At 55.4% G+C, this 13,894-nt stretch overlaps 1 protein-coding gene across 17 annotated transcripts in view; it reads left to right on the forward strand.

The window, feature by feature from the left end:
- The window catches only part of RBFOX3 (RNA binding fox-1 homolog 3), a 510,773-nt gene that overhangs the window by 74,503 nt on the left and 422,376 nt on the right, over positions 1–13,894 (forward strand). For 5 of the 17 annotated variants that reach the window (XM_023651887.2, XM_070225847.1, XM_070225853.1 and 2 more), the window contains exon 1: positions 7,428–7,782. The exons of 9 other annotated variants lie outside the window; for them this stretch is intronic. The gene's annotated coding sequence lies outside the window, so the exon portion shown is untranslated. 3 more of the 17 variants (XM_070225858.1, XM_023651890.2, XM_070225860.1) reach the window with 2 other exon arrangements.

A 13,894-nucleotide genomic window follows, 5' to 3' on the forward strand; every position in this document is an offset into this window, starting at 1 on the left:
ATGGTAGTGGCCAGAGAAAATGCCCTCCCCAGCTCTGGATTCTCGCCAGCCTGGTCCAGCTGGGACACCGCCTCTGCCCAGCAGCTGTCTTTCCAGTTCCCTGTTCAACCACGGCCTGAGGCCCCCGTATTCTGTCATGTGTAGAAGTTGGAGGACCTTGTTCCTAAGGGCAGGAATCCTGCTTGATTTGTCCCCACCTCCTCCTGTCTACGTAGAGTGTTATTTGATGCATGCTTATGCTTGTGGGGTTAGGAGTGAACCAGTGTTCAAGCGAAGGAAGCTCCTGTCCCACCCAGAAGTGTCAGGTGGTGGGGATGTGGGAGGGGGCACGAGTGGAGGAACCATGCAGGGGAGCCGTCTCTGAGAGCACGGAGTGACAGGGCCGACACGCAATTGAAACGTTATTTTTCAGCCGTTGCAGTGTGGGGCTTCCCTCCGACATCCCGGACGGGCAGTGTGGGGCTTCCCTCCGACATCCCGGACGGGCGCCTGCAATTTTTGCTTGGTTGTCTCTCTGTGTTTATTTATTTCCACACTCCTGCTTGATACTCTGTTATAAAGACAAATGGAACCTGACACGCAGCTGACATTTGGTGAGGAATTTTTTATTTTTAAACAAGTGAAGGGGAAAAAACCGTCTTGAAACTTTCCCCCTGTGAAGGAAGACGCTCCCCCGTGGGCACCGGCCTCTCCCCAAAGGCCCGCCGGCAGCAGGCTTTCCTTGAGCACAGGGTGCCGGCTGTATAAACATATCCATTTGCACCTACAGTGTTTCGATTAGCTGCACCATCTCCCCACGTTCTTTTATGAAGAAGCATGTTGTGTCCACAGGCTCATGAAACATGCAGGCAGCCTAAACATCTTATTTGCTGCTGCCTCTCTCAGGTGGGTCTCCCTGGGCCATGATGTCTCTTTCTCATTTATGACGTTCTGGTTCCTGGTCCTCCTCTCTGTCTGTCTGTCTGTCTGTCTGTCTCTCCTCCTTTTATGTCTTTTTTTTCCCCCTGAACTTTTCTGAGTGGTGTGGGCACTTAGCGTGTGACTTTCTCCTTGTGTTACCTCTGAGTTGAGAACAGCTCTCAATTAATCGTTGGTTGGCCATAGTAATTGGGTACACAGTGGGGTCTGTTCTGTGTTGGCAATCCCCAGATGGAAAGATGGGCATCCTCTCTTAAAGAAGTACCTCATGGCGTGAACTTATTTGGTTTATAAAATATGTATTTTTTAAGTGCAATGCACTTAGTGAATTTGTTTGCTATTACAGTTTCTCCAACACATGAGCTGACACCAAAACATGCCTAAGAAGGTGACTGGAGGTAATAAAGAGCATAAAATCTGTTACTTTATTTGCAAGTGTTTCTGTCAGGGTAGGGGGTGGGGCAAGCTCACAGTATGTAAGTTACATTTTGAAAAGTGTTGCCAGGGTCTAAGTGGAGCAGGACTGAATGCTGTCACTCAGGAGCAGGGAGAGACACCATGAGGGACAGCCAGCCAGCAGGATCCTCGGGGCATGGGGAGGGCTGTCAATTTCATTTTAAATTTAGGGGCCTAAAGATGTGCTAAACTGTGTGACAAGGACACCTTCCTCTGGATCTGGTCTCCACTGTCTTTGTGCAGCTCAGGGCGGTGCCTGCGATTCCACCTGGGGGCTGGGTTGTAACTTGTTGGCATCAACTCCTGTTGGGTGGGGGGTCTTCAGAGGCCATGGTTTCCTCTGAGGACCAAGGGCAAGGCAGTTCTTGTTGCAAGATTTTTTTTTTTTAAGGTTTAATTGTTTAAAGTCGGAGCATATTCTCAGTAGAAAAAAGAAGGAGAGAGAATATACATATTTTTAGCAGAATTTTTACCACTCCTTGCTTTGGTTAGTGGCTGTCCTGAGAGCCTTCTACCAAGGCTGGAAGAACAGTGGCCCGCGTGGAGCAAGGGCGCTGTCCCCAGCCGAGCCAGACTCCCTCCTGGACCCGCTCCTGGTCATCAGCTCTGTGTGTGCAGGTCTCTGCCAGGGGCCTGCTGGATGCTCAGGGAAGTGAGCCAGTCCTTCTGGTCCAGCGTAGCGCTGGGCTGGGGCTGGGAAGCAGGAGGACAGGCAGGTGGTCAGCTATGTCTATTTTAGCCCTTTTAGAAAACAGTCCCACTTGCAGGTGAGGAAACTGCCTGGGGACAGACATCTGCTACCTGCCAGACCCTACACAGTCGCAGCACGTTCCTTTTGGGGGGCACAGATGAGATCATAACATGTATCTTTTGTACTGAGGAAAGGAGAATCTATGTGCCTTTATTGCTCCAAGGCATCTTGTCTTACTTCAAAATTCTCCCTCCACCAAAACAAGCAAGCAAAAAGTAACCCAATGCCCCCGCAAAAGACCCTCTCTCATAGGGCCACCAATACGTTTGTGCAGGCAGTGTCTTGCGCAAGCCTAGGGCACATTCAGCGCTCTACCTGTGAATATCTGGAATACTACACGCTTGCTCACCAATGTCTCCTTGTCTACAACACCAAATGAGACCGAGGGGTGACAATGGTAGGAAAGGTGGCCCTCCGGAGCCCGGGTCCTTCCTCTGACCTGTGAATGTTGTGTCTTTGGGCACCAGGCAAATGATGATTCCCAGACTGGGCGTCATGTCTCAAGGTAATTTCCTTTTAGGCAAGGATAACGAGAACGCAGAGAAGCGCATTGTTCGTGGCAATGAAACCTTTTTATGTAAAATTGGGAACCTCTATTGAAGGCAAAGAACATGAAGTTTACTTGTATTAAAAAGGTGGAGATAATTTGGAGAAAGACTTTAAGAGGTGCAAACACCTAGGTACATTTAGAAATAATTTCTCACTAGACTCTTATTGTTTGAAATCCATACTGAATATAAAGGAGAGGTTTCTCTACTAGATTAAACAGAAAATAACTCCTAATTTTTCTACAAGTTTTCTTTTAAGGAGCAGGGCAGGGCAGGGCTCCAGGGTCTGTACAGAAGAGCTTCTGGGCACCTTGAAATCAAAGCTCCTGCTGCTGACTTCTCCCCTACTCCACACCTTTCTTTGCGGGGCGGGGGTGGGTGGGTGGGGGGCAACAGCAAGAAAGGCTTTGTAACGGTCTGCCAGAGGTATTAAGATGACTTTGTAACACTTCACATGAGATCGTGGCTCACACCATTGCTTCCTTGTTTCCCATCACCTTGAGATCCAAGAGGAAAAAGGAAGCTCAGAATGAGGCTTCACCCTGGGTCTGCACACTGGCTGCTCCGGGGCCCCACGGGCACTGCCCCACTCCCCTGCCCCACTCCCCTCACGTCCTCTCCTCTCCCCGAGGGCTAGTCTGCATCTCCATTTAGTCTGCATCTCCATTCAGTTACTCTCCTTAGTAAAGGAGCTTCCCTGAGATCCCACAGCTTGGCTGTTCCTCGTCAGCTGATTCTTCTAAGAACTACCCTTGACCCCCAGGACACGCACATTTAGACGCACATTTAAATGGAACTCAAGCTGTAAGTTAATTACCTTTCTCGGGACCTCAAGCCCATTAGGGCAGTCACGCAGCCTGTCCTCGCAGTGAGCAGACGCCTGTGACGCCAGGCGGGCCCTGTGCAGGGGACGGGGCGAGGCCGGGAGCTGCCTGCTGCATGCTCTGGGGGAGGGAATGCAGACTCCCCAACCCTGTACCTGGGGCAAGCTCTCAGTTTACTCAGCTGAGAAGAAGGGAGATACCACAAAGACCGGAGCTGGCACATAGTAGGCACACAACAGCCGGTGGCGCATGTGAACCACCGTCCCTGGTGCCGTCCACCCATTAGAGGAATGAGCATCCTGTCAGCGTTAAGGGAATAGATTCTGCACTGTTTCCTACGCCACAAGGACAGGACGTTGTTTTAAAATGGTTCCAGATAAAGTCGCAGGTGCCAAGATGGAAGCGAGTCTTAGCATTTCTCTCTAAGTGAGGAGATCCTCCCCACTCGGGTGGCCTGGAAGGGCCCCCAGGAGGGACAGGCAGCTCCTGTTCTTAGGACCACCCTAGGGCCAGGCAGAGGACCTGAGTGAGGTCCCGTATGTGGGGTGTGGACCCAGGGGTTGCTCTGACCAGGGCATCCAGAGGGTGGAGGGGCTCTTAGCTGCCCATGGTATGTCCCCTCGATGGGCTGCCACCCCCTCCCCATGCCTCCATGCCCGGGGAATGTCAAGAGGACCCCAAGGAGAGGGACGCTGTTTCTGGGCTCTATGCCTTTGCAGGAGTGACCTTGGATTCTGAGAGTTGGGGGCCCTAGGTCAATGCAAGCTGGATTTTCCAGGAGGAGGAGGAAAGGAAGAAGAATTGTGACACCACGCCCCCCCCCCCCACCCCTTCCCGGCCTCCTCTGAACCTGTAGGCAGCCACTGTGGCCGAGTGACTCTATCCCGTCCCTGCCTCCAGTGTGGAGATGTTCTTGCTTCTCAGGACTTAATGTGCGAAAAACCGAAACGAGTTTTGCAAAACCCATTAGAAATAAACACAAAGTGTGTGCTGTCTTTCTGGAATATTGACTCTCCGTCATTGAGGGGACCACTGTGATGCCATTAGGCACGGCTGCGCCTGCTGCAGGGACAGGCGAGGTGGAACCAGGGCCCAAGGGGCTTCCTCCACAGGCTCCCCTCGTGGGCCGGGCCGGGCGGTGCTTTGCCAGCATCCCCTTCCTCAGCTCACAATGGCCTGCTAGTGCTTACCGCCTTCCTCTCAGGGGCGCCTTCCACAGCTACATTAGTCAAGTATTTTGGAATCTTAGCAGAAAAAAAGAAGTGCTGGAGAAATTTGAGGTGAGAATTATTATTTTCAGGGGTGTAATATTATAATCAACACTCCCAGACAGCCAGCGCTATACGGAGCATTATCGCACTGGAGTCTGTTTGATACGTTGACAGCTGTGACCCTGTAACTGACGGCCAAAGGGATTGAGAGAGGCTAGACAATGACCCTCGTCTGATCGGGGAGCCCATTAGCCTGATCCTGACCACAAAAGCCCTTGTGTTGGTGTCTGGGACAACTTTACGGCTCGATTAGAGGCAACCTCCCAGCAGATCTCTCCTAGGACAATTAAGAAGAATGCACCTAGAATCTGCCTTCTGTTGCCTCTTCCAGCATCCTCTGGCCATGACTGGGATCTTTCTGCAGGTTTGCCATTGTGTTACAAAATCCGTGTCCTATTGTGTCCACGCGTGGACAGTGCGGCAGTGACGAGCATTTGCCGTCCTGACTTGTCTGCGTGTAGAGTGAATGTTGCTCTCCCCCCACCTAGGCTGAAATCTCATTTTAAAAGTAGAACTGTCTGTACGGAACAGACGGCAAAACTAGAAGCGGGTCCTTGCTAAGAGTATCAGTATTTCCACGCGAGAAACGCAGGAGCTCTCTGCCCTCCCCCCCGCACCCCCGCCCCGACTCCGACGTTGTTCTTTCCTTGTCAGAAGGCACCACGCAGACCGACTTAGGGAGCACGCATCCCCTCCCCGCCCATCACAGACACAATAATATGTTTTGCTCAAGTCCTAAGGAAAAAACTCACAAGACCAGACTTGGAAAATTCAGCCCCCAAGGATAATTTTTCAGAAAGTAATGAGCACTGGAAAATGAGGGCTATAAAGGAAGTCTTTAGGTAATAATCATAACTGTAATGGGCACCACTTTGAAATGCATTAATATATACTGAAATTACAGAAAGTATTAAGTTGGCTGGAGGGGAAGGAGGTGTGCTCTGGAGCTTGAGGCCGAGCCTTCTGGATTGGCGTTGCTTTCAGGCCTCTGCACCTGTGGCCTGCCTGCCCCGGTAGAGAGAGGTCCCTGTGCCCCTAGCCGGGTCCCACTGCCGACACAATGAGGATTGGATGGAGGAGTGTTGTTTCCTCCCCCGTGGGCTCCTTTCAGGCTGGTGCTGTTTTCCAGTAAGGCAAGAGAATGCTGAGACTCCCCCAGGGTCTGGCCCGCTTTATTGGAGTCAGGCTGCTTGAGAGCTGGTGAGGCAGATGTGGAGACACAGCCTGGGAGGGCGTGGCCCAGGGCACCCCCGTGCGTACGGCACCTACAGCCCCCTCCCCTCGAAGCTGCAGTGACATCCTCCGAAGTGCCCCCTCCCACCCCCACCCCTTAGGAGCAGCCAAAGCACGTGGCCACACATGCTCTCCTGCCCTGCTGGCTCTCTCCCCACCCCCACCCCACCAGCTCCCTCCTCTGCCCCCCTTCCCCATTTCACTCCTTCACCTTCAAAACCAGCAGACTTCTCCAGCGGGATGCAGGTGAGGGGCTGGGCGGGGCAGGTCAGGCAGCGCTAAGCTCAGAGCCGCTGGGAGGAAAGATTTACTGCTCCTCCGCACCCTGCTGGATGGACAATTAAAGCCGCTCACGGCTGGAGGAGAGCGGTGTCGTTAAAAGTCAGGACGGTCAGAATAAATCAGTCACCTCCACTTAGGCGGCTGAGCTGGACCGCTTCCTGGGGCCTTTAAGGAGGGAGCCCCCTTGGGTGTGGGTCTGAAGGCTCCAGAGTGGGCTGTTGAAGGGTCTGACATACTCTGAGCTCCAACAGAGTTGGGGCCTGAAGGCCCCAGGAGTCTTTCCACCCCTGGGGGGATGAGCTGTAGGGCCTTAGGGCGAAGTTCTGGGTAACACATCCGTCTCCTTAGCACCTGGCAGCTGTGGGAGCCACAAACTGCAATGAATAGTGGACCCCAACCATCAAGTGGAGTTTGTGTGTGCGTGCATGGATATGTGAGTGTGCACACCTGCATGCATGTGCGAACAAGTGCGTGTGCGTGCACACAGCATATGTGTGTGCATGGCACGTGTGTGTGTGCAGGCACATGTGCACACATGTGCCTGTAGGTGTGCATGCATCGTGTATGTGTGCACGTGTGCGTGCACATTTGTGCTGTGTGTGCTCACCTCTTGGACACCTGCAGGCCCCGCTTGTGTCTTTAAACCCACACACCTTTCTGCCAGGCTGCCAGGAGCCGGCGCAGAGCCTGGCCGAGCCCCGCCGTGGTCCTTCTTCATTTGCTGTGCGTCTCATGTCAATGCCTTGAAGACCCTGGCAGTTTCGTCAAGGAAACTTTGTCTTTGTGGAAATGAGATGCCAAGTGCTCCTCGGCCCTCCTACTGGCTAATTGATGATATGATCCCGCGTAGGAGCCTTGTCATTCCTGGAAACGCTCTTTATTTCGTGCTTTTCCCCACCTCCTCCCCCGCCCCCCCCTCCCCACTGGGGTCTGATTTCCACGAGGATGGGTGATGGAGCCGCTCCACGTGAGGCGCCGGCTGCGGCATTAGCTGGGGTGCAGCCGGCCGGCACGTAGGCCTCTCATTAACTTGGATACTACAATTATGTGCGCGGAGAGGCTGAAAGGGCCATTTAGGATTTTTCTGCCTTTAAAAAAAATAGTCCTTTTTCATAGCCACGTGCCCAGCCCTTCGTCACGCAGCGGTGACACGGCGCCTTGCAGTGGCCATCAAGCACTCTTCAGGCTGGCTCCGGATGTGTGATAAACCACCTTGGAGCCGTGGGCGGTGCGGGGTGGGCGGCCCCGCCGTCCTTCTGCTCCGGGCGCACGGGCTCCCACTGCGGCGCGCGTGCTTTGCCTGCGGCGTGCGGCGCCTGCGCAGTGACTTACCGCGCCGGGCAGTCCTCGAGGGCCTCAGATCCCCTGGGCCCATGCGGGCGTGTGCGTGCACCCGGTCAGCACACGTGCGGCTGTCCCTTGGCATCGAAGGCCTGCTCCCATCGGTTCGGGGACAAGGGTCGGGGCCCAGGGCAGCGGCCCCGTTCACCTCTGCCGAGGTAAGGCCACCTGGACCCTCGGAGGGGCGCCGAGTGTGGGCGGGATGTTCTGTGGGGGATGTAGTTTACACGCATGCTCGCCCTTCTTGCACGCACGTGTGTGAATGTGTGTGCGTCTCTGCGTGTGAGGTCAGGATCTTGCGGTGTTGCCTGACCCCCTCCCCGCTTTGAGAGATGTGTGAGTGGTGTCTTGGGACCTGGCTGGGATCCCGAGGGGTCTGGACTGCCAATCTCAGGACTCCCGGGGAGGGTGAGGCAGGAGACGGGCACTGCGACACAGGTGGGAGGTGCGCTGACCCAAGGTGACCCCACGGAGGACAGCCCTCCCGGCCCCAGGACGCCGCCGGACTTGGGAGGGAGCTGCTCCGAGAAGATGCGCCTCCGCTTGGAGCGTGATTCCGCGTCTGCAGGCCGCCGCTGCCTCGGACGCTGGACCCGGAAACCTCATAAAAACTTATTCAGGGACCTTGTTATCTGAAAAAAGAAGTCAGAACCCAACAGAACCCAGCCCACCCAAGCACCAATAACAACCAGCAACTCGCAAACTTATTTTTTTTAAACTTCCCTGAAGTTGCCATGGTTACCCGCATGCGCGGTCCCGCGTCTCTCCTCTAAGTGGAGCGGCGGGAGCAGGCCTCCACAACCCTCCAGCCGGCCTCGGCGGCGTGTCCGCCCTTATGGAGAGCCGTTTGTGCTCCGGGGTGCAGGGAAAGAGCTGGGCCGGGGCAGAGATTGTCCAGGACCGTGGAGTGTGGTATTCTCGTGTCGCGTTTCTCAGATCCTGGAGACAGAATCTGTCTCCCACGCTAAAATAATTATAGCCGGGAGAACAGAGAATACATCACTCCAGGTCCTTAACAGCCAGGAGGGTGTGTGTGTGTGCGTGTGTGCACTTCAGTCCCTGCCTGGCGCTGGCTTCTTTGAAAAGCACTTGCTTGTACCCGGCCGTGTGTGCAAGAGCAACGTTGCCTGAAGTGTCCTCACACCTGTTGGCTGGATAGGGTGCGCCCAGGCCATGCCATCGGATGGGGAATTTCTGCTGGTGGGTTTTGGAGAGAATGGATAGGGATGGTGGGAAAATGATGGATCAAGGTGGGAGACAGAAGCCAGACCAAGAGGTCTTCTGGCCAGACTTCTCTCTACTCCTCAGAGACAGGCCCTCAGAGTGGGTAGGGGTGTCATTCTGTTCTCCGTCAGGCTTTGGGGGGACCCCCGAGGTATCCACGGTCCAGGCTCTGCCTGTGTGGCTCCGACACCAGCTAAAAAGGGAAGAGACCAGGCTGAGGGCCAGCTGTCTGCCCTGTTGCCACCTTCCTGGGGGTCTGACTGCGTTTCTCCCGTGGGGTGGATGGTTTCTGTGTCGGGGGCCCTCAGGCCCAACGACTTGTGGGGTGTCTGCTCCCTGCTCTTCTTCTCCTCCCCCTGGAAGGCGGGAGCCGCCTGGGCTGTGTGGGGCTCAGCAAGTGAGAGTGGATGCAGGGACTGGAAGTGGGCAGTCAATTCGGGTGTTGGGGATGGCAGTGACAGAGGAGGGCCCTGGCACTGGACCACGAGGCTGGGCGTTCGCAGGGGGACCTCAGGGCTCATTTTCGGCTGGGACAGGGATCTGGTTTCCTTCCCTAGTGCCTGGCCAGCCGAGAGCAGAAAACCCCTCTGCGACTCCGTCCGAGCGCCTCATCTTCCCCTTCTCTCCCGGCCGGTCCCCGCTTGCTCGCTCCACGTGGTAAGCTGCATTCCTTCCGCCTGACTGGCTGGTGGAGCCCCTCGCGGGACCTGGCTCCTATCTTCACGCCAGTCTCACTTTTTCTGTTTCTGCGTGGGAGGTGATCTCAACTCTGGCATCTCCCCTTCGGCCAATTCATAAGCCTGTGGTTTGAGGGTGAGTGTTTTCTCAAGGAGACGTTTGGGGCGGAGGTCTCCTCCGGAAGTCCTTCGTTAACGTGTGGCCGGCAGTGGGACGCTGAGGCCCAAGGGGACTCCGTTTCTCCTGGAGAATCCTAGGAGCAGCTCAGCCAGTCAGGTAGATGGCAAAGGCAAGTGGGGAGGTTCTGGATCCTTCCACAGCCCAGGGCAGAGCTGAATCATGGCCGTACCTAAGGTAGGTGGGCATTTGGAAGATCTCTGCACATGTGCACGCAGAGGACGTGGAAAGCCTGCCTCAGAGCCCTTGCTCCTGGCTCCCTCTGGGCCTGACAGTCAGCACCCATCTTTCACACTTTCGTGGGAGCCGTAATTAGCACGGATAAGGAAGAATGAAAAATGATGGATCCTGGTAGGTGTTGGCACACCTGTCTCCTGTATCGAAGGCAGGGGACCTGTCTCCCCCAGAATACGTGGGATGTTTCTCCACTCACCCTGGATTCTCAGTCTGTATCTGGGGATTCTGATAGCTGCCTGGGCTGGGATGGGGAAGGGGCCGTGTGCCTCGTTAGCCCTCTGCCCTGGCTGGGCCGGCTGGTGAGTGGCCCATGTGGGTTTCCGTGTCGCTAGCAGCCCCACTGGGTCCTGCTGTGGGGAGAGGGTACATGAGAGGGGCCGTGCTGTGGGCACGCTCTGTGCCCCAGGGCCTGGGGAGGGGAGCGCTGCCAGAGGGACGAGGAGCCTGCTGGTCATAGGAAAGCCACTATGGTTTCTAGCCTGGAGAGGAAATGGGCCCTGGTTCTGCCCCTGGGGTTGGCAGCAGCAAGGTGGCGCCCTGCAGGTTTTGTTGGGCTGTGCATCCAGCCATACCAGCTTCCTTCCCTCCAGCCTGGAAGTGAACGTTGGACTGTGTGCCACTGTTTCCCAGAACCAGAGTCAGCTGCCAAAGAGAGCAGACTGCCTCCGAAAGGGGGGTCTCCGATGTGTCTTTGGGCCACTCCTCTTTGCTGGGTGGTGAGTCAGGAGTAGGTGAGAGGGAGGAAAAAGTAGTAGGAAGGTGCTGGGCTGTTCTAGAAGATGCTGGACTATTCTGGAGGATGGCCTGTGGCTCCTCTAGAGGTGTGGCGCTCAGGCTGGCTGCGTCGTTCCGAGTGTCAGGTAGCCCATCTCCAGGGGAGTCAGCTCGTGATTATTGATGCTAATGGAAAACAGAAGTGCCGTGGATAATTCAAGATGGCAGATGAATCCATATTATTTATATTTAGCTTGTGAATGTGCTGCATATTTCTCTGCTGGCAGGTTGGGCTTCACAATTATATTTTGCAGAATCCAAGAATCTGCCATCCGCGGGCCAAGGGCTGCCACCTTGCTCTCCCCGTAGGGGAGTTGTTGGAACGCACAAGAGCCCTCGTGACTTGGCAGCCAGCTTCGAGTGAAGCGCCAGGCCCATCCTTCCCAGGGCGGCCCTCCCCTCGCTGCCCGATTGGCACGCCACCTCTCCAAGGTCCCCACTGCCGACAAACCCCCTGTGGGAGGGGATTGGTTAAAACCGTTAAAAGAAAGAATCGTCTATTCAAACAGTGGGTTTTGTGCAGCTGTTTTGACGGATGTGGAAGGCTATCCACAATGCGTTGTGATTGGGAAAGGAAGACAGCAGAACAATCTGTGTATGTTAATATGGAAACCTATGAATACATGTGCATTCTCTTGTCTACGTCGTGTATTCTTGGGGCTCATGACAGTGCCTGGCACACAGTAGGCACACAATAGGCACTTGCGAGTGGTTGGAGCTCGGGGTGGGACACTCAGTGAGGGGAAGGGTTCCTGTGTGGGTAGCACAGGGCCTGCTGGAGGAGCCGTGTATCTGTGCCCTGGAGCGATGCGTGGATACCGCAGAAGTTCCCCATGGGGCCTCTGACTGTTCACCTCTGGGGCGTGCCCCAGGGAGGAGTGCTGAGTGGGTGCGTCCTTGCATTTTCGGTGGGGGCCCCGGAAGGCCACAGGGCTGCCCCAACGTCCCACGTGAGCACCTCAATCTGGGCACGAGTGCTCTTTGGCACCAAAGTTTAAAAAATGCCCTTTCATTTCCAAGGTGCCTTACATCAGACGTTGCATCGATTTACATTTTTATATTTAACCAGTTGGCTGTGTTCACCTGCCCTCCCAGAAGAGCACCGTGGGGTCCCACGGACTCAGGGCCAGGAGCAGGGACCTTGAGGCTTCTGGGCTATGGAGGGTGTCTTCTCCATGCTCAAGGGGCAGGTGGCTGCCGCCTGGGGTGGTCAGTGAGCTCGCTGCGCTGGTGCGGGATCCTGGGTGCCTTGATTTAAGTACCCAACCTGAATGAGTGGCTTCTCAAGTTGGCTTGTGGTGGGAGCAGGATGGATGGGGCTTGAAGAGGGGCCGGTGAATGGCAAGGAAAAGAAGCTTCCAGAGAACGTCTTGGGATCTGGAGACGATGGTTGATTTCCTTCTCTGTGGCCTGGGTACTTCTGGAGGGCCCCGCCCCACGGCTCCATATGCAGAACCTTCTAGAATGAAGGCCTTGTTCCTGGACTCGAGCCCTCAGTCTCAGAAAGCTCCCATGGGTTTTAAGGAGCATTCTGGCACCGTCAGCTCTTGGATTCCTTCTACTTCCAATGACTAGCAGTGGAGAAAAGGGGCACAGCCTCTCACCTCCCTGGCATGTAGTAGGTGCTTAATAAATGTTGCAAGAATGAGGGGGGGTGGGGAGGGGCTGTCCTTTTGCCTGAGAAAGCAGCTAGAGACAGCTTCATTTTCCTCAGTTACCTCTCTACCTCCATATTCCCTTGAACCTTAAAACAACTAACTTATGAAGAGGGACGGGAGGAGGGAGCAGGAGGGATGGGAGGAGGGGGCAGGAGGGATGGGAGGAGGAGAGAGGGAGGAGGGAGGGAGTTTGATTGATGGATTCCCCAGGTGTCCGAATCCACCTGTGTGCCTCTCCTCCAAGTGGGTTTTGGTTTCTGTCCTGGGGCCTGCCGTTCCTGTCCTTCTCTTTCCTCTGCTGGCCCTCAGGACTCGAGCAGGCTGGCAGGAGCACACGCGCTGGGCCAGAGCAAATGACCATCTGTCCAGGGCCGGGCCCTGAACTTGTGCCCGTGTGGCTGTTGGCTTCTGTTGCTTTCCCTTCCTCTTCTCATCATTTAAAAAATCAAGACACAAGAAGAAAACTGGCATCGGGAGGGGGCACAGTCACACTGTAGAGTTATCTAAGGCGATCAGGCCACTCTGGTCCCCAGAAATTGGATTATTTTAGAATTCCACTGAATTAAGGGAGGGTTCCTCTCTGTGGCTCCTGGCTCCCGGCCCCTTCCTCTCGCCGTCCCTCTGCTCGCCCACCCCTCCCTGCCAATGAAAGATTTTCTGGTGATGTCAAGGCAATGTGACCTGGTTCTGTAATAAAGAGGAGGCTTATTAGAATTAAGGCCTAACAGTGTTAAAAAAGCAATCTTTGCAAGATTGAGGCCACAGGGGAATTGTAAATTCTCAGCAAAGACCTCATTTAAGCGTTGGAATAAAAACTAGACACGCATGTGCGGGCGCGCACACATGAAGGGATCCTCGAAAAACAAAAGAAGCCTGGTTAAAAGAAAAAAAGAGAGCAAAGGGGAGGGGGGAATCGGGGCAGACGGAGGGACGGCGGGGACTCTGCCCCGGTCCTTCGTGGAGTCTCCCGGCGGCGTTTGCCTGCGAGGAGTGCGCTGTTGATGACACGTCGTCCTGGGCAGCTTCCCGCTCTCCGCACCTGTGCCTCTCCTGGAGCAGTGCCCACCCACCTCCATCCCCTGAGGGCCGGGTACCGCGTCCTCCCTCTGTGCCAGGAGCCATCACTCTGGGCTGAGGGACCGGGTGCCTCCTCTCTCTGCTGGTGTCCAGGTGGTCACATTTCTCCTCTGGTTGTTGCTGCTGCTAAGCAGGCTGTGGGCTGGAGTCTGCCAGAGCAGGGGTGCTGGGGCGGGAGGAGCAGGGGTACAGGGTCAGGGGAGCAGGGGCGTGCCTGGCTCCCTCTGGGCAGGGAGGGGTGAACTTAGGGAATGCAGCCTCAGAACTGAGCCCAGAGTGATCCTGTCAGGGGAGGAGAAGGTTCTGGATGTGGCGAGGCCGTGGGAACCTTCGCCCGTTGTCTCAGTCCATTAGGGCCACTGTAACAGAACAGCTCAGGCTGGGCTGAAAACCGCAGGCACTCGTTCCTCCCAGTCCTGGGGGCTGGAAGGCTGTGATCAAGGTG

Source organism: Equus caballus, chromosome 11 (assembly GCF_041296265.1).
Source record: "Equus caballus isolate H_3958 breed thoroughbred chromosome 11, TB-T2T, whole genome shotgun sequence".
Lineage (NCBI taxonomy): Eukaryota > Metazoa > Chordata > Mammalia > Perissodactyla > Equidae > Equus > Equus caballus.